Below are 21,563 nucleotides of genomic sequence, written 5' to 3'. Positions count from 1 at the left end.
GTCTGCATGAAAGTTTTCTGGATACTCTGGTTTCCTCCCATAATTTAAAGATGTGCATGTCAGGTGAATTGGCCATGCTAAATTGTTTGTAGTTTTCAGGCTTGTGTGGGTTAGGAGCCTTTGTCGGGATAAATGTACCCTCTAATAATAGGGCAGAGGAATGGGTCTGGGTAGGTTACTCCTCGGACTGTCGGTGTGGACTTGTTGGGTCAAATGGTCTGTTTGCACATTGTAGGGATTGTAATTCAAAGCCAATTTGGTCTTATCGATTTAGAACCAGACAAGAGTCTACAGTTTGCTGTAGACCAACCAGACTGCCTCAAACTATTTCAAGTGGGTAGTTTGGATGCTAACATTTTCTTATTTTAAAGGCAGATACGAAGTGGAATTTCCAGATATGATGCTACTCGCCAAACCACTCACCATTAATTAAAACATAATATATTTAAACACTCTAATGAAAATCCATACAAAATGAAGAGGATTTTAGAATAACTTAACCATTGGAAACCTTAACCGAACAATGGATACAAAACCTTCTACAAATGAACTGTTCCAATATACTAACATCACCTAAACACACCCCATGGTAAAAAGGTGCATTCAGACATGCAGTTCTCCAATCCATGAGGAAACAGAATCAAGTGAAGCTTCAGAGAGAATAGCAGTTAGGGATAATTTATTAAAACTTCCAACCCTTCTGGGACACAAGCACCTGGTGACTTACAGCTATAAGGAAAAAAACTAGAAAGCCTGGTCTATGATAGCTGGCCATTGTTACTGCTATTTATTAAAAACCCTAAAACCCTAAAATTTATTTACTTGAGCCGTTTACAGCAGGCAATTTGGACTTTAAGATCTCTTGTAAAAAAAAAGAGAAAATGACCTTTTTTTTTAAAAAAAAAGAGAAAATTACCTTTTTTTAAAAAAAAGAGTGACAGCATTGTCACACAATTTAGATGCCTGGTCCTTTACTCAATGAGCTTCCCCGTGTTACTGATCGCAAGGTCACCTGAGTGGGGCAAACACAGGTACACTCCAAGTTACAAGGATGTGTCGCATAACTTCTGAAACACGCCGTCCATGGGCCATCACATGAGACATACCGGGAAGTGAAAAACAGCCTGACACACAACATTTCACTGTTTCTGAGCTACGCAATGCCAGCACTCGATACAAAATATAGCCAAAACCAAAGGCCAGGGAAAGATACAGAGGGACAGAGATTCATATTAAAGACAGATATAGACAGTTAATTAACTGGGAGGAGGTTGTGGAAATATGGGAAAAAAGACAGAGCAGTGGGACTAACTGGAGAAGTGAGATCTTCGTGAGTAAAATGACAACAATGAGAACATTGAATAAAGGTATTGTCAGATCATCTGAAATGTGTGTTACATCAAATTCTGAACCTGCTTGAAAGAACACCACAAACAACATAAACTGGGACAAGATGACAGCCAAGCATGGAAAGTTGTGCAGTCCATGCTAGTGTGTTGCTCAGTAAACTGCACTATCTGCCCAGCATGGAGAGTTGTGCAGACCATGCTAGTGTGTTGCTCAGTAAACTGCACGATCTGCCCAGCATGGAGAGTATTGCAAACTTTACTATCATATGATAACTATACTCGCATCAGATTACCATCTACAATGGGAAGGTTGGCTCTCTCTGCGTGCGTGTGTGTGTTCGTGTGTGTGTGTTCATCAGAGTGTGAGAGTGAGAATGCGTGTGTGCGTACGATAGGCGTGGCTGAATGCGAAACTCATTGAGAAGGAACGCACATGGAGGAAACTATTTTAAATACGAAAAAATGACAGGCTTTTGTATAATCGCCAGAGGGAGAACGAGAGAGCTTTCATGAACAGATGAGGTAAAGTGTTTGAAAATGTTCAAATAAAGGCATTGTCATCAAAATAACAATATATATCCGCGTGAACATGAATGATAGATGGATGGGAGTTTGGTGTGAGTTCGAATCAGATTTGCTTCAGCAGGTTTGAAGCCGGGAGCGTCAGCGGCAGATTATTAACTTCATTAAGACTGTATTTTATAACTCAAGGTTCAAACAGGAGATGGAATAAGCCAGTGAGATACATTGTGGAATGGTGAGTATTTCAAGTTAGAAACGGACAGGGCATGTTGTCAAGAGTCAGCTCATGATCAATGGAATCACCCACAGTTATGACTCGTCTACGTCAGCCATAGATATTGGCCAGGGATGGGTTGAAAACGCTGGAACGAAGTGGAGTTTGTAACCAGAACAGTAGACAGTGACCTCCATGCTCTTAATATTTAAATAACAAAGGCAAAGATACAATACATTGCGGTTAACTGCTAAAACTGAGTAGGTCAACACACCATGAGTAACATTGCCAAAGCAGAGGGAGGCAGTAATTGAACACCTTCATTGATGTAGATAGTAGAGGTCTGTAGAGTACATATCTGGATTCAGAGTTTCAACAGGAACAATAATAGCGGGTAGAAGTGTAGAATATATGAAAGAACAATAATACAGTCATAACTAGTTTATAGAAAAAAATGGGCAGTGACACTTACCAGGAACACCAACGATAGCCAGGAAAGGATAATAAAAATATTGAATAAAGCAAAGAGTGTGATAGATCTGTGATGATAATGGCAACGAATAAAATACAGAAAAATACCAAATATAATTTGATAAACTCCTGTCTATTGTCGGAATATTCCAGTCGAATGTTCTCGGATTCTGATCCATGTTTAGAACATTCCAGTCTAATGTTCTCAGATTCTGATCCATTGTTGGAACATTCCAGTCTAATGTCCTCAAATTCTGATCCATTGTTGGAACATTCCAGTCTAATGTTCTCAGAAACTGATCCATTGTTGGAACATTCCAGTCTAATGTTCTCAGATTCTGATCACTCCTCCCCCTCTCTCTGGATCTGTTGATCCCTGTCAGTACTGTTGATGATGGTCCTGCTCATATTATGGAATAACACATTCAACGGCGCCCATTTATCATTAAAAGATGGAAACTCTCCACTGGGATAATTAGAATCCATGGAGATCGGCATTAATCACAGTCACAGAACAAATAGAATCAGTTAACCCGTTCCATACATCATTTTTCATATCTCTATAAAAGGGAACATTTACTGGTTTTGTATGGAATGGATGAGGGTTGCTGAGAGATGGACCATAAATCTTACAATTTTTATTTCTTTTTCCTTGCATACGAGATTATTAACAGAACACTGCAGAGGTCGATATATGTTCCACTCTGTTTATGAAAAGAAACAGTTATAAAATAACAGATCGGATGGGCAGGTTTCTAGATGCCTTAACCTACAGTATGATACTTATTGACCAGTGTGATGCTACTCCGGATTTTAAGTGCCCTGTTTTCAAATCCTTTCATAACATTGAGACAGAGCACTGACACTGCTACTCAAGAACAGGCCGAAGCAATTCTGTCCCTATGGGCCTCTTACAGAAGGATAGGAGAAGGCCATTCAGTCCATATTAGCCTGCTATTACTTGAAAAGGTGGAACTCTGGAATATTAGCACATTTTGCCAACAAAATCATTCAAAATAAAATGATTTGTCGCTGCAGCTGTATGAGGTGTCACTGAGAGAACAGCTGGAGTTCATTGTTTCTGTAATTGAGAAGGGATGGACTTTCATCAGATACATCCATCATTGGCTGCTCGTAATCCAGGGGTTGATGTGTTATTTAAAGTCTCGTGGCTGTTATGCGGGGACAGGAGGATCCTATGCAGCCTCTCAAGCCTGTTACAGTGGGGCAGGAATTGTTTATTTAATATTTTAAGTCTGTTACGCATAAATATTACATTTAAACTAATTATGGAATAGGAAAGACCAGATGTAAGCAATAAAGTTCTAACTTTGAACAAGGCCAATTTTGAAAGTGTTAGGCGAGTCCTGTGAAAGGCTAATTGGAATGCTCTATTCGCAGGTAAAGTGATGGTTGGAAAATGCAAGGCAATCAAAACTTGGTTTCAGAGAGTCTAGAGCCAACGTGTTTCCCATTAGGTAGATGGGCAAGGCTGGTGGGTGCAGGGAGTGCTGGATGGCTAGAAATACTGATGCTCTGGTCAGGGTAAGAAAGGAGGCATTTGTCAGGTAAACAGAACTGAAATCAAGTGGATCCCCAGAAGAGTATAAGGGCAGTAAGTGTATAGTCAACTGGAAAATCGGGCCAGAAAAATGTGAACACGAGTTAGCTTTAGAAATAGGGTTAACGAGGTATTGAAGAAATTCTACAAATCTTTTCATGGCAAAAGATTAACTCGGGAGAGAATATGGCACCTTAACGATCAGTAAGGCTACCTATGTGTGGAACCACAAGAGAAGAGAGGGATATGAAACGAGTATTTCTACTCAGTATTTAATGTGGAGGGTGTTGCAAGAGCGAGAGAATGAAGAAATGTATAGTGATAGCTTGAAAAGTATCTATATTACAAGAAGGTGTTGGACATTTTAAAACACATAAAGGTGAACAAATCGCTGGGACTGATCAGTTGTATCGCAGACGTTTGTGGGAAGCTACGAAAGCGATTGTTCTGCATTTTGCTGATATATTTGTATCATTAATTTCCACAGGTGAGGTGCCAAAATACTGGAGGGCTGCTAACGTAGTGTCATCATTTAAGAAAGTAAGGAAAACCAGGTAACTATAGACCGGTGAGCCTGAGGTAATTGGTGACTAAATTGTTGGAGGGGATTTTGAGAGAAAGCATTTGGAAAGACAAGGACTAACGAGGGCTTTGTACATTGGAGAAAACGTCTTACTGACTGGGTGGAATTTTTTGACGAAGTGATGAAGATGATTGATGAAGGCAGATCATTGGATGTTGTCTTTATGGAATTCAGTAAGAAAACCCAAATGTTCTTCATGGTAGACTGGTTAGCAAGGTTAGACTGCCTGGAATCCAGGGAGAGCTCGCCATTTAGATCCAACATTTTCTTGAATATTGGAGACAGGCCGTGAGAGTGGGCATTTGTTCATTAAACTTGGAGACCTGTGACCAGTGATGTGCCACAAAGATCAATAGTGGGTCCACTTCCTCTTGTCACTTATACAAATCATTATCATTTGAGTATATGAAGTATGGTCAGTAAGCTTGTAGATAATTCCAAATTTGGTGGTATCGACGACATTGAAAAATGATATCTCCGAACAAAGGGGAAAGTTGATTAGGTGAGCCAAGGGGTGGCAGATGGAGTTAAATTTAGATAAATGTGAGGTGTTGCACTTTGGCAAGTAACATCAGGGCAAGACATGTAGGTAGGGTTCTGTCGAAATTTGTCAATCAAAGAGAACTCCAGTGAAATTATAGAATCCCTACAGTGAAGAAACAGGCTATTCGGCCTATCGAGGCCACACCGACCCTCTAAACAGTATCCTACTGGACAAACCCCTATCCTATCCCTCTGAGCCTGCATTTCCCATGGCTAGTCCACCTCGCCCACACATCCCTGGGTACTTGTGGCAATTTAGCATGGCCAATCTACACTTGCCTGTATATTTTTGTACTGTGGCAGGAAAACGTAGCACCCGAAAGAAATACATGCAGACACGGGGAAAATGTGCAAACTCCACACAGGCAGGCATTCAAGGATAGAATTAAACCCAGATCGCTGTGCTCTGAGGTAGCCAATGCTAGTCACTGAGCTACTATGTCACCTGGTGGTGCAGGTTCTCCGTTCCTTGAAAGTGCTGTCACAGGTAGACAGCGTAGTGAAGAAGGCACTTCAGTTTATTGGTGCGTGCTTTGAGTCTATCGTTTGCATGACATGTTGCACCTGTCCAGGCATGGGTTCAGCCACTTTTGTAATATTGCCTTTAATTCTGGTCTCCCTGCTGTCGGAAAGATGTTGTCAAACATGAAAGGGTGCAGAAGAAATTTAAAAGAATGTTGCAGATGTTGGAGGCTTTGAGCTACAGGGAGAGCTTGAATAGGCTGGAATTATTTTCAAGTGTTGAGGCTGAGGGGTAACCATACAGAGGTTTATAAAATCATGAGGGGCATAGATAAAGTAAACAGTCAATGTCTTTACCCCAGGATAGGCGAGTCGAAAATTATAGGACAAAGGTTTAAGGTGAGAGGGGAAAGATTTCTAAAGGGAAATGAGGCACAACACTTTCAATGAGAGATTGCTGTGTGTATGGATTGAGCACCCAAAAGAGGTGGTGGAGGCAGGCACAGTTACATCATTTAAAAGGCATTTGAATGGGTCCGTGCATGGGAAGGGTTTAGAGCGGTATGGGCCAAGTGCTGGCAAGGGAGACGAGATTAATTTATGATATTTGGCCAGAATGGACGACTGGATCGAAGGGTCTTTTTCCGTAATGTACCTCACTGAGACTCTGTTGACTCTCGAGTGCATAACACAGGAACAGGAAGAGGCTATTCAGGTTCTGAAAACTGTCAGTTAACTTGTTTGCTCAATTACTGAGAGTCAAATACAAAAATACATCATTCAGATTTTGATGGCGTTTTACAGAAACAGGAGAAAGGCTTTTAGTCAAGAGAAGCTGTAAGGAATGTGAAGAGGCCATTCAGTCCCTCAATTCCATTAAACAGGAGCACCAGGTGAGCACAGAGCTATTGGAGCCTGTTAGTCAGTAGCAAGAGGAGGACATCTATTTTCACAAACTTGGGATCAGGAGGCATCCCTCAGTTGCTCAAGACTGGGAACAGGAAAAGGAGGCAGCACTCAATTGCTCGAGACTGCGACACAGGAACAGGAGGCAGTCACTCAATTGCTCGAGACTGGGACTCAGGGACAGTAGGCAGTCACTCAACTGCTCGAGTCTGGGACACAGGAACAGGAGGCAGTCACTCAACTGCTCGAGACTGGCACTGGGAAATCTGGAGGCTTGTGAAGCCCCAGGATCCTGTTACACAGGGACAGCAGGAAGTGACGTACTCCTCACCATCTTTGGCCACTGGGAAAGAAGGGGAGTTTGCCTGTTACAAACAGAAATAGATGAATAAGTTGCATTCGTGGTCCACACAATACTGCCCCACCATTCACTAAGACTACAGCTGATCTGATTGTGATTTCCTCATTCCATTTTACAGAGCCTGTCCTCTCTGCAACCTCTGCTCCATTTGTTGGTCATGTTGCAGACCCAGATACTGTAACAACAGTCACTATCACTCATCCAGAGGGATGGGTCTAACCCGCTGAGTCAGGATTTGAAGGGTCCAATCACGAGAATGAAAACACAAAATAAAGGCATTGCCAGATGTTTAGTTCTCTCACATTCGCAATCCAACTCACTTAACCAGCCCATCCATTGTACGTTCTATATGGAGCACTGTGTAGATCCAGCTAGTGAACTGCTGAATGCAACCGAGCAATGTGCAGAGTGGAACTCTGTGCAGCCCACACCAATGCTTTATCTATAATCCTGGGCTAAATGTCCAGCGTGAGGAGATTGTGCAGACCGCACTGGTTCATTCATATATAACCCCAGGCGTTTGCATTATTCGGTAACACTGTGTTAGATCACTGCCCAGTGTGGGGAACTCTGCAGCCAATGCTGGCAGTGACAGGATGAGCAGGTCCCATCCATTTACAGCTTTATATCTCCATTGCGCCTTGACAAGGTGTACTGTGGGTGTGAAAATCACTGGGAGGGAGAGATGTAAATTGAAACAGTTTCAATAACAATAGTTCCGATTCAGGCGCATACCACTCCAGCATTTAAAAATGAAATAATTGAGGTAATGTTGAGTGAGGTTTTGTGGATGGTGCAAAGCAGTAAGAGGTGGATGGTGATGTTATAGTGGTTGCACTATAAGCCTCCAAATAATCAATGGGAATTAGAAAAACAAATACGCATGTAGACTGGGGAGACTTGCAGGAGTAATAGGATTGTCATAATAGGTGATTTTACTAATACTAACATAGATTTGGGACTTCCAGATGTTTAAGGACTAAGATGGAAATAAATTAGTTAAGTGTGTTCAGGAAAGTTTCCACAAGCAGCATACAGAGGGTCCTACTCGGGAAGGGACAAACCCGACCTATTGTTGGGTCATAGGGCAGGATAGGTGACGGAGGTAAAGTGGGGAGCATTTTGGGACCGGTGACTAGAATTGTATTAATTTTAAAACACTTATGGTAAGGACATAATTGGTCCACAGATTCAAGTTCTAAATTGGGGCGAATCAAATTTTGTTGGAATTAGTCAGGGACTTGCAAACGTTGATTGGAGTAGCTTGTTTCCAGGCAAAAGGATCTCTGGTAAGTGGGAAGCCTTTAAAAGTGAGATAACTCGAGTTCAAGGTCTATATGTTCCTGTGAGGGTGAAGGGAAAATGAGGCAGGAAGAGAGAACTCTGGATGACAAGAGATAATCAGGCTCTGACCAGCAAAAATGAGGCATGGCTCAGGTTCAGGCAGCTGGAATCAATGGAATCTCTGGAGAGACACAAGGGATACAGGAGTTTACTGAAGAAGGAAATCAGGAGGGCGAAAAGGGGGTATGACATAGCCTTGGCTGAGAGAATTAGGGTGAATCCAAAGATCTGCTTTCAGTATAGTAAAGAAAAAGAACGACTATAGAGAAAATAGGACGCCTTAAAATCCAAAGTGGGCATTCATGTGTAAAACCACAACACATGGGTGAGGTCCTCAATTTCCCCTCTGTGTTTACCATGAAGAAAGACATGAAGATCTGTGACCTTTGGGGGAGTTAGTTGTCACATCTTGGTATCGTTCATCTCATAGTAGAGGTGCTGTTGGACATATTACAATGCATAAAGTCACATAAATCTCTTGGTCCTGACCAGATATATCCAAGACCACTGCAAGAGGCGAGAGAACACAGGTCAGGGGCCAAGGTCCTGGAAGACTGGGCAGTAGCAAATGTTGTGCCCTTAATCAAGAATGGCTGCAGAGAAAAACCTGGGAAGTATGCACCAGTAAGTTTCACATCTGTTTTCGGTAAAGCACTTGAGAAGGTTCTGAGAGATAAGATGTGCATGCATTTCGAAAGAAAGAGTTTGACTTGGAGCAGTCGGCATAGCTTTGTGCATGGCAGATCATGCCTTGCAAATTTTGTTCGAGTTGTTTGAGGAAGTGACCAGGAAAGTTGACGAGGGAAGGGTGGTGGACATAGTCTATTTGGATTTCTTTAAAGGCTTTGATAAGGTTCCACATGGTAGGCCGCTCGAGAAGGTTATATTGCATGGACTCCAAGGTAATCTGGCAAATTGGCGACACAATTGACTTGGCGTTTGAAAGCAAATGGCTCTGGTGGAGGTATGCTTGTCGAACCGGAGGCCTGTGACTAGTGGATTGCCTCAGGGTTCGGTGCTGGGCCCATTGCCGTTTGTTATCTATATCAATGAGTTGGACGAGAGTGCACAACACAAGGTTAGTAAGTTTGCAGATGACACTAAAATAGGAGTGATCCCATGAGGAACATTACCAGAAATTGCAGCAGTGCCTTGATCGGCAGCGGAAGTGGGCTGAGAAATAGCATGTGGTGTTTAACATAGATAAGGGTGACGTCTTGCATTTTGGAAAGTCAAATCCAGGTAGGAGTTTCATGATGAATGAGAGTGCCTTACGGAGTGTAGTGGAATAAAGGACATTAGAGATCAGGTGCACTGTCATCTGAAATTTGAGTCACAGATACACAGGACAGTGAAGAAGGCTGTTGGCACACAGGCCTTCATCAGGGCATTGAGTATAAACGTTGGGACGTTCTGTTGCAATTGTACAGGATTTGGTAAGGATGCAGTTGGAGTTTTCGGTTCAGTTTTGTTCTCCTTGCTCCAGAAAAGATATTATTGAAAAAGAAACAGTGTAGAAATTTCAGAGATTTTTCCTGGGCTAAAGGGTTTAAGTTATAAGGAGAAATTCGACAGTTTAGAACTTATTTCTGTACAGCCTAGGAAACTGAAGGGGTTCTTATAGAAGTTCAGATAGTTTGTGATAAGATTTGTAGCTCGGTGCTCGTTGTTGTGGTTCTGTTCGCCAAGCTGGGAATTTGTGTTGCAGACGTTTCAGCAGACAGCTGGAACGGACAACGGGAAGCGGCAGATACAAGCCACTATAAATGCCGGAGGAAACATCACAGAAGCACTTCACAGGAAGCTCCCAAGCACTGCGGATGTCACCTAGACAGGGGACGAAACGTCTGCAACACAAATTCCCAGCTCGGCGAACAGAATCACAACAAGATCTTATCAAATTATGAGAGACGTGCATTGGAGTGAACACTTCATTTTTTTCGTAAGGTTGGCGAATCGATGACTAGAGGACATCCTTTAATGCTTCGAGAGGAATAACATAAAAATTAACTTGTAGGGGCAACTTGTAGTACACAGAGTATAGTACACATATGGACTGAGCTGCCAATGGAAGTGGTTGAGGTGGGTACAATAACAACATTGAAAAGGCATTTGGACAAATACACAGTTAGGAAAAGATTAAAGGATACAGAGCAAGGTCAGAAAAATTGGATGAGTGTGGATGGATATTTTGTTCGGCATGGAATAGCTGGGCCGAAGGGCCTGTTTCCGTCTGTAGAACGTATGACTGTAAATACGTGTGTTTTGGGATAGAGACAGGGAGAGGGAGACTGAGAAAAAATGTCATGGAAAGATATGTTCACAGGTTTCAGAATACTGAAATGAAGACATTTCGATAGTATCATGCCACACGGGTCAGTATTATGAAGAATTATGAGTTAATGGTATATTAGTGTGAGTTCAGGCAATGGAGAGTTTTGAATGAGCATTTGTCCTGCAGCTTTGCAGCTGGGTGGGAGGACTGCAGAGTCTTCGACACATTGAGCTATATAAAACAGTAATTTGTCTCAGTTTCATTTTCGATGAGTGTGACAGAGGGATTGTCTGTACGAAGCTGAGCTAGTTTCCTGGTGCTATCTTATCGAACTCACCTCATTAGCTTCCCCACCCCCCCCCCCCCCACACCCCCCTTCGCCATGATGTCCATCTTATTCAATACCAAACCGATTCTCCCACCTATTGACCAGACAGCACTTTGGCACTTTTACCCCAGTTTTCTACAAGTACCTGTTCGAGAGCATTCCCCATGGTATGCACTCTCCTAACAATATATTCCATCTGCTTTATACTTTCATACGACGGTCTGCATGCTTTACACAGACCAAACAAAAAATCTACACTTATTTTATGGTATTAGATGCCAATCACGCTTAGTAATTCTGGTTATTTCACTTGACTCACCTTAATGATATTAAATCAAAGGCAGCTTCTAAACACGTTTTGTTATACAATTTCGAGCAGAGAACGTTTTTACTCTCAGCCGTTATCTTGACCGTTATCTGAATTGTACCATTTTCATTGTTATGAAAGATTCTCTTGCCCTTTGCCTGTGACTGCTTCTGTCTGTGACAGTTGCACTGTCTCCCACTCAGTTAGTTGGACAGCAAGTTTGTGATGTAGAGGGAGGCCAACAGCGCAGGTTCAGTTCCTCACACTGACAGAGTTTACCATGAAGGGGACGCTCTCTCAGCCTCAACCTCACCCCATCACCCGAGGTGTGGTGACCCTCAGGGTAAACCAGCATGAGTGGTCTCTCTAATGACAGTTCTTTGGGCCTCTATTCTATCAATGTTAGCATTTTAATTTTAAAAAGTAATTTTATTGAAAGATTTTTAATTTTATGATAACGCAATAACAACACAACTCAAATAACTGAACAAAATTACACTCATGTGCATGTACATACAAAACAAGTTAAAAACATTAAATGGACAGAAGAAAAACAAAAATAAACAATAAATAATGAATAAATAGTTCCGCGCAGCATAACAAAACGATAGCTCTCGTTCTTCAAGACCATTAACTGATACGCATTTTTATGTTCATAGTTGTTTCTCGCTGGGTATTAGATTCATTAGAAAGTATCGTCATGGCTATATAAGAGCCCTTCTTAATGTGACAGATAAACCTGCATCGTATTAATCCAAAAAAGAGCTGACATGTCTTACATTAATCTCTGTTTTTTGGTGCACCATACTGGTGAGAAAGTCCAAAGGGATATTCTCCAAGAACTTACGACGACCCAACAGAATCAGGGTTTTCCGACATCCAACACAACAGAACATGTTTCCTAGCACAGAAAGTAAGGATATAATGTTTTTCCTCTTGTGTATCTGCGTAAGGTACCCTGAGCAGGCCCAGGAAAAGAAAAACCGGGTCCATCTCCAATTCAGTCCCCAATACCTACTCCATCACACCTAACACAGTGCTCCAATATATATGAAGCCTGCAGCAGGGCAACAATCAAGAGTAAGAGTGCCTGTAGTCATTCTGCATTTAGGACATGCTGAAGATAATCCCACTTCGCATTTTGAGAGACAATCTGGGGTCAGATAGACCCAATGAAGAATTTTCAACTGCGTGGAATGGGTCCTATTACAGATCAAAATCCTTCGAGTATTTTCACAAATGTCCTCCCATCTCTCCGAGGTGGTCTGAACCCCCAACTCTCTCTCGCAGTCATCACACAGCTGCACAGTCTCGTCTGAGGGGAGACACTCCAACTAATGATAAAGGGTACTGACAGATAGTGTATTCTAAGCAATAAGCACCCACTTCTCTCTGTAGGATCTGTAAGAGTCTTTTAAAGGTGTATTTTTTTAACATCAAATCTCTGATCTGGACAAAAAAAACAGAAGAGGTCTCTACTAGGTCGTCCATACTTACGAGTTATTTGATCAAATGCTGTCATTCTTTTTCCCTCAAATAAAACGTGGTGGCTAAGTAGTTAGCACTGCGGCCTCACAGCACCAGGATACAAAGATGTGAAGGTTAGATGAATTGGCTATTGATAAATCACCCATAGTGTTTGGGGATGTGTAGGTTGGAGCATTAGTCAGGGTAAATATAGGATGGTAGGGTAATGGGTCTGGGTGGGTCGAAGACGACTTGTTAGGCCCAAGGGCTTGTTTCCACACTGTAGGGATTCTAGTAATTCTAAATCACTCAAGCAAGTTACACCCCTGGCTTCCCACAGTTTAAACATGGAATCCATTGTTCCTGGTTGACAACTCGGTATACCAATTATAGGGGTAAGAAACATGGTTTTGGCTATATTGCGCTCGACCTGACGCATTGGCATTCATGCTTTAACTTTATGGATAATTATTGGGTGATGACACTACTCCATAAATGTTGTCATTTTGTATCAAACAACAGACTAATAAGGGTTCACCTTGTCTGAGTCCACAGTGGTCCACACATTAACATAGGATAATAAAGAACTTAATTGATAGCTTTTAATCTGGAAGATCTACTCCCCACACTCTGTGGAGTAGTTGCAATTTGGTTAGCTTGATCAAGAGTCGCTTATGGTGCCAAATAAAAGAGCTAAACCAGCCATTGAGTCTCCGAAATATCTGTCTGAGAAATATCAAAGGAAGCATTCACACGGGGTATAGTATATAAGGAAGGACATTCATTTTAAGAACAGGTATCCAACCGAGCCAGGATATTGGAAGTGCTTACCATCTTTGAAGGTCTTGTTTAATTTTGTCAAACAAATGGACATAGTTCACGTTAAATAAATGGTCAAAGACGGGTGTAATGAATATACTAAAATAGGGAAACCACCCCAGTGACCATTTAAAAGGAAACCCGGATTTGCCTTCAACATCAGGTATTCCCCTGAGACCTCCCATAGGGATGGCCACAAACTTTGTAAACTTAATCTTATAGCCCGAAAATGCGGTAAGCGAATTATTGCATTGCATCACTTGAGCTGCCGAAACTGTGGGATTTGACAAAAAAACAGATCCTCATCTGCATACAACATAACTTTATGTTATTTCTATCTTACTTCTGGGGCAGGAATGTTGGGGTAATATTCCCAATTGTGTAGGATGCCACCGTATCTAAGATTGTTGCAGGGATGGGGAAGAGATCATCCCTCGTGTGCCATTTCTGCGGGTGAAAGGAGAAAATAAAATCCCTACTTGTGATGCAGATCTGCCTCCAGACATTCACCAGCTCTAGTTCTGCACACAAATCCACTAGTTGCTTACATTATAACGAGGGTATTGGGGGATATTTGGGCATTCTGTCAACCGTGGGTCCATAATACAGTTGAAATCTCCATCTACAATAATGTGCCACGATGCAAGATAACTTACTTTGGAAAATGCATCCAAAAGGATTTTAAGATGGTGCGCCGGGTGGCAATAATCATTCAAAATACTGTATTGTTTTCCATAGTTCAAGACTTTGGGGATGATGATCCTTCCGTGAGTGCCTAATACAATTTAGTAATTTAAATGGAAGATTCTTCTTCACTAGTATGGCTTCTCCACTACTCCTAGTATTAAAAGACGAGAAATAAACCCGAGCAAACCCGCCCTGCTATAACGCCAAATGTTCCTTGCCATCAAGGTGCATCTCCTGCAATAGGACAACATCCACTCTTTCATTTTGTAGATTAGAAAGTACACTTTTCCTCTTGACTGGCAGATGGCTCCCCTTAATGTTCCAGGTACAACAGTTAAGCACATCATTATCCAAAACACACTGTAGCAACATTTCAAGTCTAGAGTTTCACATCGAATTACACATCGCTGATCATTAATGAAAAAAAAAAGACTCATTGATCCTAAAAACTGTACAAACTAAAACTACTACAACTAACAAGCTCTCAAAACTTTCCAAAGCTAAACACATAAAACAATCAAAAAAACGAAATAAAATCCAAAATGCCAATGACACTCGATTGGGGAATTTACTCTCCACCGCCCACTGCGGATGCTTACATATCTCAAAACGTTATCTTGTGCCCTCTACCAATATGGAATCCAGGGCAATTAACAACAAATATCGGGCTTGAACTGCCCTTCGGTTGGCACTTAGTCATCACAACTACCTTTGTAACCCTGTCCAGCATGAGCTGCACCCCAGACACAAGCAAAGAAAGAAGAAAAGTAGTCATACGAATGAAGAAGTTAAAAATGAGTACTCTACCCATTCTCAGCTATAACGTAACACTGCTTAATAGCAGAAAAATCCAACAAACTTTCTTTAAGAGAGAAACATGATTATCTAAATATCCAGCTCACTTTAAAAGTTTTCGTTTTCTCTGGAGAGTCAGACGGGTTCACGGATCCATTCAAAGCAATACGCAACACTGTTGGGAACCGTAAGGAATACTGAATCCCTAGTTCCCTTACTCTTCTCTTGATATCATCAAAAGATTTTCTTTCCTGATCACTGCCGCTGAAAAGTCCTGAAAGAACATAATCCTGGAGCTCTTGTGAATTAAACCCATTGGATTTTAGAACCCCTGGGTACTGAAAGCTTCCATCAGACTTTGTTTGTCCCCATAACTATATAATCGCGCAAGGACAGGATGAAGGCATTGGTCTGAGTCTGACTTTCGCGCCGTTACCCGATGACTTCCTCACTTTTCACCCGTCCCTCCTCAGTTTCGAATTGAAGGAATCGCTGCAGCCAGTTCTTGAAAAAACTCAGCGGCTGACCACCTTCTGTCCGCTCCAGCAAACCGACGATGTGAATATTATTCATCCTACCCCTGTTCTCGAGGTCGTCATCTTGTTCAGTTAAGGTGCAGACCTGCTTTTCAAGGGCGAGAATCCTCTCCCGAGAGGAATCGATCACGGTCTCTGTCGCTGCATTTCGGCCCTTGGTGTCGTCTGTTCTGTTTCCAAGGCTGTCAAGTTGCTGCACATGCTTTTGGAGCACGGCTGAGAGCGGCTCTAGCCACGGATGAACCCTTCTTCAATCATGGCTTCAATCATTTCACATAACTTGGTGAACTCAGTGACCAAGGCCGGGTGAGGAACTGGGCCCATGGAACGAGCAGGGTGGGTTGCAGCTACAGCGTCAGGCAGGCTCGATGCTTCTGACGGGTACACCGTGTTTTGGGACTGACTCGATCCTTTCCCCATGTTTTTGTCAAACCGGGATTAGTAAAGATTCTATCGCTCTTTTAGTGTTGAATTTTAAGTAAATGGCTGGGATGGGGTTGGTTAGAGAAACATTTTTTCCGTGCATTGATACCGAGTCCAGCATCTTGTATTCCCCCTTAACATTTTATCGATATTACCATTTCATTTTGCATTATATTCCTGGAGGTCCTGAAGCCGTGTCATTTGATACCACTGTCTACATTTTCCCCTACACTGCACATTGCTGCCCATTCCTCGATAATCCTTAATTCTGTTGTTATTTATGAACCTTCCGTCTGTGCCTCAAAAAAAAATTATATCTCTGCCTCCGTTGCTCCGTGGGAAAGAGTGTTCCAAAGACTCACAGCACTTTGAGAAAGCCATTTTAAACATTATGATCTGAGTGTGAGATTAGTTTTTTGTGTCTCCTTATCTGAGAAAGGATATAATTACATTGGAAGCAGTTCAGAGATATTTCATTTCACGTATTCCTGGGGTGAAGGGCTTATATTATGGAGGCTTTAACAGGTTACTCTTGGATGGAATAAAAGGAAAAAACACAGAAGAGACCTTGAGGAGAGTGGATCAGGTATTTACCCACTGGGTGTTTGTATAGTCCAAATTTGTTGTCATTGTTATAGAATCTCTACAGTGTGGAGGCAGGACATTCCGTCCATTAAGTCTACACTGACCCACCAAACAGCATCCCACCTATGCCTACCCCCCCCCCCAGTCTTATCCATGTAACACTGCATTTACCATAACTAACCCACCTAACCTACGCATCCCTGGGCACTATGGACAATCCACTTTACACTGCACATATTTGGACTGTGGCAGGAAACTGGAGCACTGGGAGGAAGCCCAGGCACGGGGAGAATGTTCAAACTCCACATAGAGGGTTGCCTGTGGTTGGAATTGAACCCAGCTCCTTGGTGATATGAGGCAGCAGTGCTACCAATAGATCCAACATACACCTCTGTTAGTTCTGTTAGTCACTTGTGGCTGACGAAAGAAATCTGACTTGTTCTTATCACTGAACCTGACCCAGTCTGAGACCTTTATCATCGGCCATATCACCAACCTCGTTACATTTAAAATTTGCTGTGAGCAGTGGAAGAGTGAGACTAAAATAGGAAAGAGTGACACCCTCCATCCTCAGTCATAACTGGTGTGAGAAAAAAAAATCCCAAAGTGGGAATTCATTCAAGTGGGAATTCTCTTTCCCAGAAGTTTGGGATGGCTGAATCTTTATATTATATCGAGGCTGGCTTCGTCTGATTTCCCATAGGCAGGTGAATCAGGGATAATGGTGCATGGAGAGAAAAGTGCAGTTGGGACCACAATGAGATGATCCACGACTTTATTTACTGGTGGAGTAGTGTCAATGGGCCGAATGGCCCCCTCGTGTCCCTCAGCCCCATGTTTTGATGTTCCATTCAGTCCTTCGGATCTGCTACACAGGGGCAGATCGAGGCCACTCCGATGGTTAGGTGCATTTTGGAAATGTACTTGGAAAATCCACGCTGGGTCAAGAAGTGACACTCACCCCCAATCCCAGTTTCCAGGCTTCCCCTCTTCGGAACGTCTGCTGCAGATGTGGGTCGTGTTACAGACCCAGATTTACTGTGAATACAGCCCCTATACTCCACCCAGCGTTAACTCGAACAAATCCTCTGCTCACCCAAATGTAGCATTACACAACACAACTTCCGGGAAAATAACCAGTTACTTTGCAAAAGCATAACATGTGAAATTAATAAATTGGAACAAAAGTAGGCTATTCGGCCCTCAAGATTGCCCTGTCCTTTATTACGAACATGGCTGATTTACTCCAGGTCTAACTCCACTTTCTTGCCGACTCCTTGTATCCGTCCACACCTCTCTGGGTTAGGGAATTCCAGACATTCACTACCTTCTGAGAGAAGACATCACTTTGCATCTCAGATAGAAATCGATATTCCATATTCGGTATCTATGTCCTCGAGTTCGAGACTCCACTCAGGAATGGTGACATACGTCTCAACATCTACCTTCTCAAGTCCCTTCTGTGTCTTGTAATTTTCAGCAGTATCACTCTTCATTCATTTAAACCCCAATGAATAATCGCCTCTCCATTGTATAGATTCTCAATAACATAACTCTTTCATCCCTGGAAGCCGGCTAATGCACCAACCTAGTTACTTGCTGCATCAGCATGCTAACATTATTTTTCATACAGAGGAACACTCTAATCCCTTTGTACTGTTCTTTTTCTGGAAGTCCTCTCCATTAAATAACAACTTGCCTTTTGATTCTCAGTGTCATCGTCATAGCTTCCTCCTTCAGACTATCAGTATAGAGTGTAAATAACTGATGCCATCGCACTGATAGCCGTGATCCGCCAGCAGATATACATTTATCATGAAGATCCATTAATCCTGACTCTCCGATTTCTATATGTTATGCAATCATCATCCCATGTTAATACATTCTCCATCATCCTAAGAGCTTCTGTCTTGTGTAAGAACTTTTATTTTGTAATACCTTGTGGAAAAACTCTGGAAAGCATGGTGTCTACCAGAACCCCTTTATCAAGTCCGCTTGTTACATTCTCAGGCATGTCCAGAAGTACTTTGCATGGTTTTACAGGGCAAAATATAACTTCCCTTTCACAAAACCACTCTGAACCTGCGTGAAGCTTTTCTAAATGTCCATGCTGGCCAGGTTTTCCAAATTGAGCTAGTCCCATCTGTTTTCATTTGGCTCATATGCCTCTAAATGTTTCCCATCCATATGTTTGTCCAAATGTCTTTTAAATGTTGTATCTGTATATGCATCTACCACTCTTCCTCTGGCAGCTCATTCCATACCTACGCCAACTTCTGTGTAAAAACACTGCCCCTGCGTCCCTTGTAAATTTTCCCTCTTTCACCTTAAGCCTATGCGTTCTACGGCTGAACTCCCCCATCCTGTGGAGAAGGCTTTGGCTATTCACCCTATCCATACCTCTCTTGAATTAGAAACTTCTATAATGTCATCCCTCAACCTTCTACACTCCATCCAATTCTAATTTCAAGAACAAGCATTTAAAGATAAATACTGCAAATTTGAAACTATAGTAAACATGACAGGTAAACAATACTCAGCCCAAACTTCATGCTGTGATTTGGTTTTTCTCCCGAATACCTGATATCCTTTGGCTAAAGGAGGCGATGATCTCGACAGTGAAAACGTATTAATGGCCAGATCTTTATAATGCCACATAGTCAACATTCTCCCTCCTGGTCTCCCTATGATCTTGTGTGATAGTGCCTTCTTTATCTTGCACTCAATAGAGAGAACCCCTTTCCCCATTCACACCTTAAGTTAAACTCATTTTGTATCATCTTCTCATTCACCACTGATAAAAGCCGGTTTATCTTTGCCACCCCCTCTTTTCCCTGTCACCCATTCCCCACTTCTGTCAAGCTATTAAAAAGCCAAGGTTCCAATTCTTTTCAGTACTGAAGAAGTGTCACACTGGGCTTGAAATGCTAACGCTGTTTCTCTGTCTCTGCAGATGCTGACAGACCTGCTGAGTTTCTCTAGAAATGAATAGGCACGGAACAAATTTTCACAAAACTAATAACGATGGATACTGGTAACAAAATTACTAAAATTGCTTGAGAAACTGAGAGTTTTGTAGAGGGTCACTGGACCTGAAAGATAAACACTGCATTCATTCCAGAAGATGCTGCAACATCTTCAGCAATTTCTGTTTTTGGACAATTTCCAAAGAAGTATGTCAAAGATGCTCAAACATCCTGTTCAACATGAAGTGTCGTACACTGCGAACTGAACAATAATGCATGGTAGACAAGTTCCTTGACTCTGAAACTACATAAGTTTGGCATCACTGACACTACAGAGCTCTTAATCATGGTCAGGGAGAAAAACAGAGTGAAACACTTTCACTTCAAACAACAGAAGTTGACATTGTGGAAGACAAACGATATCGATTATTACTTTAAATGGATTGAGTTAAAGTAACAACTTTGAGGCTTGACACCAGGGAGAGGCCCTCAGCAGAATGAGAATATGAAAATGCAAGTGTTACTGCATCAGAAACCAGGTTAGGTACAGAATACAGGGCTGATGGGTGAATGGGTCTCGGTGTGAACTGGGGGACAGTCAGTAGAATTCAATTGTAGATATTGCAACTCAAACTGGGGTTATCATTTGATGCTGCAGGAACAGCAGAAGCAGAAACAGAATTGTATTCAACGGCAATCTGTAACATTTTCCTGACGATAATTCATTACCATCATGGTTCAGTGATGAATGTGGCTGAACATGCCAGGGTCTAAATCATGTGGACCTAAACCTTTTGACAACCCATTAAAGCTACCACACTTAACTGGTTAAATTCCGACCAGCAGAACTAATGTCTGATGGAGAGAGGAAATGATCCCAAGACCAACAGATCAGATCTAAGCTCTGCCGTCCTGCCAAATCCAAACAATAATGTCGATGTACTATGAAACAATTTACTGGAGAGGACTCCAAAAATATCCTCATCCAAAATATCGGAACAGCTCTGCGCATCAGTGAAAAAAGTCAAGGATGTGGTGTCTGCACTATCCTCAGCCAGACGTGTTGAGTGGATGATCCACCTCACACTCATCATGATTCCCACAGAATCACAGATGCCAGTCTTCAAGCAATTCGATTTGCTGTACGGTCCTGAGGAAACAGCTGAACACTATTGATACGACAAAGGCAATGGGCCCTGACAGCATTCCTGCAATTGGACTGAAGACTTGTGCTGCACAACAAGCCGTGTCCCTGGGGAAGCTCTTTCATTCCAGCTCCAACTCTGCCATTTCTCTGGCAATGAGGAAAATTACTCAACTATGTCCAGTCCCTGAATATGAGAATAATTACAATCTGACCAATTACCACACCCTCAGTCCCATCACGACAGTCATATTGGTGGGAATACTTTTTGATAGAGCTGTCAAGTAGCACCGAAATATTCAGGTCAGTGTGGTTTCCGATAGGTCCCCATGTGGAGATGGTGCTGTAGTGAACATATCATTGGATTACGAAACCAAACCAGGTCAATGCTCTGGCAACTGGTGGAAGTTAAATATAATTAATAAAGTATCGAGACCTAAAATCTGGTGTCAGTAACAGTGATCTTGTGTCCAATGTTGATTGTAAACAGCAATCTCCTTCCCCAATGTACTTTCAGGAAGTGAATCTCCCGTGCTTTCCTGGTCTGGCTTAAAAGTGACTCCAGATACACAGACATGGTCTCGGAATCGGCCACGTGAGGCACTCAATTGTATCAAACTACTCTGAGGTCTTAAATGATAAAATCTGACAGAACACCCGGCATCAACCTTGTTATCAGAAAAGGGAATGGGAAACAAGTCCCGTTGACCCTGCATAGACATCCTTCCCAACATCTGAGAGCTTGTAACAACATTTGCAGAGCTTTCCCATAGATTGCACAGAAACATCAAGAGAGGAGGCGGTCATTCAGCACGTTGAGCTTTCCCCATGCTATTTCATGGCCGAACATCTCCTCAATGCAGTTTTCCCCACACAATGTTCATATCCTAAAATATGTTTAAACATTATGAACTA

Source organism: Chiloscyllium plagiosum, unplaced genomic scaffold (genome assembly GCF_037043375.1).
Source record: "Chiloscyllium plagiosum isolate Xiang-an unplaced genomic scaffold, Cpla_swu_hap1 HiC_scaffold_21, whole genome shotgun sequence".
NCBI lineage: Eukaryota > Metazoa > Chordata > Chondrichthyes > Orectolobiformes > Hemiscylliidae > Chiloscyllium > Chiloscyllium plagiosum.
The sequence above is the reverse complement of the archived record's forward strand: the minus strand, read 5'-3'. Positions refer to the sequence as shown.